The sequence below is a fragment of the Hibiscus syriacus genome, unplaced genomic scaffold (assembly GCF_006381635.1).
Source record: "Hibiscus syriacus cultivar Baekdansim isolate YM2019G1 unplaced genomic scaffold, ASM638163v2 tig00112738_pilon, whole genome shotgun sequence".
Classification (NCBI taxonomy): Eukaryota; Viridiplantae; Streptophyta; class Magnoliopsida; order Malvales; family Malvaceae; genus Hibiscus; species Hibiscus syriacus.
In genome coordinates, this window is record NW_024063392.1 from 9,159,352 (window position 1) to 9,163,036 (window position 3,685).

At 35.1% G+C, this 3,685-nt stretch overlaps 1 long non-coding RNA gene across 1 annotated transcript; it reads left to right on the forward strand.

Moving 5' to 3' along the window:
- Positions 1 to 2,145: 2,145 nt before the first annotated feature.
- On the forward strand, positions 2,146 to 3,163 carry LOC120183001. The gene is made up of 2 exons (XR_005521899.1): positions 2,146 to 2,504; positions 2,776 to 3,163. It is a non-coding gene; the product is annotated as an uncharacterized LOC120183001 (long non-coding RNA).
- The last annotated feature ends 522 nt before the right edge of the window (positions 3,164 to 3,685 follow it).

Here is a 3,685-nt window from a genome sequence, read left to right on the forward strand (position 1 = left end):
AGCATATTCCAAGTTTTTGTTTTAAGAGATGCATTTGATTGTCCACAAATGATTGTAAAAAGATAATGATTCGATCCATCTTGTCTTGTATGAAAGCATTGATGTGAAGTGGCGAATACGAAAAAAATATATACTTCAATGTTATTCATCCAAAATGACATAAGGTCAGTACAGTTGTTCCCATTGTCTACTGTAAAACAACCATGCATACCTAGCAAACTCCTAATGTAATCACTTTTATTTTGTCTCAACCTTGTCTCACTTAAAAAGATAACAGAAAATAAACGAGAGGCATGAAACCTCTTAAGAGAATGAACTGTCGTAGTATTGGCAATACCATTACAATTCTAACATAGTAGATTCATGGCGTCCGACGGGCTGTCCCGCAATTGACGCAACCAGCCCCCTTCTGGAGAAAGCCGACTAGTTGCAACGATTAGGTTTTGGAAAAGATTTTTAATGAAAAGATGAGAGTCTCCACCAATCATTTTAAGGTGCAATTGGAATACCTAAAACTAGGTAGTTTTAATAAGAACATTTTATTTTATCAAAAATACCAAATTTTAGTCTGCAAACTAGAAATCAATTTCGGGAGTTAGTTACGCGTGAGGGAAAATTGATACTTAGTCCATTACCCTATATTTAAAAATTGGAAATTTAAGTTCGAGGTTTTATTTAATTTAAAATTCACTATGTATGCAAATTTTAAAAAAGGTTATCAACTTATCAAGACTAATAACGATCACTCTCGAGCATTTTATGTGAAAGCTTCGTTATCGATCCCAATAAACAAACATTGCCTTGATAATTAAGAAATCATGATGTAGGTTTTGAAAATGATGTCAATTTACTTCGGGAATTACGAGTGGTCATCCCTGAGCATAACGCGGAGGATAAACTATTAATTCATTGATAAATGAACATTGCCTTATTATTTTTAAAATCAAAATGAAATCACACAACTATTTATGAAACTAATTATACTAGGTGAATTAATTAAGATTTTCTCTAACCTAGTGTGTCAAATTATGAAATTTAAAGAACCTAGTGGACTAAACCTAAAAATAGAGGCCCTAATATTAATCCTAATTGATTTAACCAATTATTGAGTCAAATAATCAACTTGGACCCTCGAGCATTTTAGTACGAATGCAAAATTAAATTATTCCCTAAATTAAGGGACTAAAGTGAAATTTACCCTAAAGTGGAGGCTCTAATTTTAATCATAACCGATTTTAACCAATTATTGAATCAAATACTTGACTTGGACCCTCGGACATTAAGGCGAGGGCCAAATCAAATATTCTCAAATTAAAAAAAAAATCAGGGACTAAATCTAAAAGAAATCTAAATTCAAGGACTAGATCTAAAGTTAAAATTTCCTAACTAGGGACTAAATTAAAGAATATACAAAATAAGACTAAAATTCTAAAGAATTAAATAAATAATAAATAAAGCATGATATATTCAAAGGCAATAAATGAATAAGTAAATAAATGTAAACCCAAAGTAGCAATAAAAAGGTTAATTAACAATAAAGGGAAATAAGTTAAACCAAATCAGGGCTCCAATCTAAAAAATTAATAAAAAAAGAAACAAAAAGCATGAATTAGACAGATTTTAAAAGAAAATTAAAGTTAAGAGATAAACAAAACCAAAGGATACAGAATACTAAAATAAATTTAGTATCATGCCTGACATTTGGCACAAATAAAGAATTAAATAAAAATAACAATAAATAAAAAGATACATATGATACAACACACACGTAGTAAAATAAGCAAAGCACAAATAAATACAGAAACAGAAAAATCATAACTTAAGGACTAAAATGGATTAAAAATGACATAGGATGATGAAAATAAAATAAAATAAACTCGAAATGGACTAAATTGATTTCCTTTAAAATAATAGAGAACTGCATGCCTGATTTCCCTTTTTCTAAAATTCTAACAACTAATCACACATAAATGGAAAAATATCTCGATTAGGACATTTATTTTAAGTTAAAAATAAGAAAAAAGGATCTTGTGACCATAATGTAAATTCACGTTAAAACTATGAGAATCTAAAGACAATTAACCCAAAAGATTTAACTATAAAACCTAACTTTTCCCTCTCTCTTTTTCAATAATTGAAACCCTACCCGACCTACACATCTTCCCTTTTATGCTTTTTCTCAAACTTACCTACTCTGTTCTTTCCTTGGCCGAAGCTGGCAAACCCAAAACTGCCATGGCCGCCGTTGTTCACTGGCGACGAATTAAACTTCTGGCCACCATCCACGGCGGTCGGTAAAATCAAAACTCACACAAAATAACCTTAATCCCTCGATATATACCTAAATCCGAATCAGAGCCAAAAACGTATAAATAAGACCTAGACACCCCTAAACCGAGACCCAACCTTTGGCTTCCCTTTGCTCCGACGAACCCCTAATATTCTCCTTGCTGACGCGACTCAAGTCCAGCGAGGATCTCCGATGAGGAGACTCCAACGACTCAGTTAACGTTTCCCCTCTCCTTTATTTCTTTTATTTTTGTTTCAAATAGCTGCCCCCACACGCACAAAACCACTGAAAATCAAAAGGAAGATGGAAAATACCTTAAAAAATTGCTGTTACTTTTTCTATTGCTTCTTTTAAAAAATGAGGAGAGATCTTTGCAATCTGGTTTTGGGGGTTTATATAACCCGATTACAAAGGATAAAAAAATTACAATCCCCCCTTTTTGTTTCTGATTCCCCCTCTCTTTTTCTCTTCGTGCATACTCACAGGAGGTTCTCCCTGCCATCACTCATCCGTATAATGGAGGTGAGGCTCTGTCAAAGTCAGAGTCCTTTTTGTAAAATATAATTTTGTAGCGAATAATCAAGGAGAGGGTACCATTAGCTCACACGAGGGGCTCTGCTGCTGATGTGAATGATGAACCGTTGGGGACTACTGTTTTGGGATTCTCACATAAAGATGATAACTGTGCGTGAATGGTTTTTATTACCGGTGGTGGCGGGGGCAAAGGTACCTTGGCTAGGGTTTCTTGCAAACCTAAATTACTTGGGTTCATTAGGCCACATAGGGTGTGGGTCATAGGCGATAGATGGGCTATTGACTTGAATTGTGTAATGGTGTTGTAGAAAATAATTTTTTTCAGTTTATTATTATTATTATTATTATTATAAATATTATTATTATATATATATATATTATTAAACAAAATATACAAGGCCCAAAATCGGGGCCTGATTACAGTTTCAGGCCCAACCTGGAAGGCCTAATAGACCTAAAACCTAATTAGGGTTTACACGTTTCAACTAGGGTTTTCTAACCTTAGCTCCAGTCGCCTCTGATGCTTTCAAAAGGCCAGCCGCCGCCTCTGCCAGGTGGTCCAACGTCCAGCTGTCGACGCTCCAGTGCCATGCCACCTCGCCGCCGAAGCCTCTAGAAGCTTTGCTGCCACGACTCTGATCGTCCACGTTGTTGCCACCGAAAGCTTCCTAAGGGACCGGTCCGACGAAAGCCTCGGTGGTGGCTATAAAAGCCACCACACCTGTAAAATAAAAAAAGAAGACAGAGAGCAGAAAACCCGAGAGAAGACAGTAACCACAGAGAGACACAGAGAGCAAAAAACAGAGGGGAGGAAGACCGATAGCCAACCAAACAATACCAACAACAGCAAAAATAAACCCA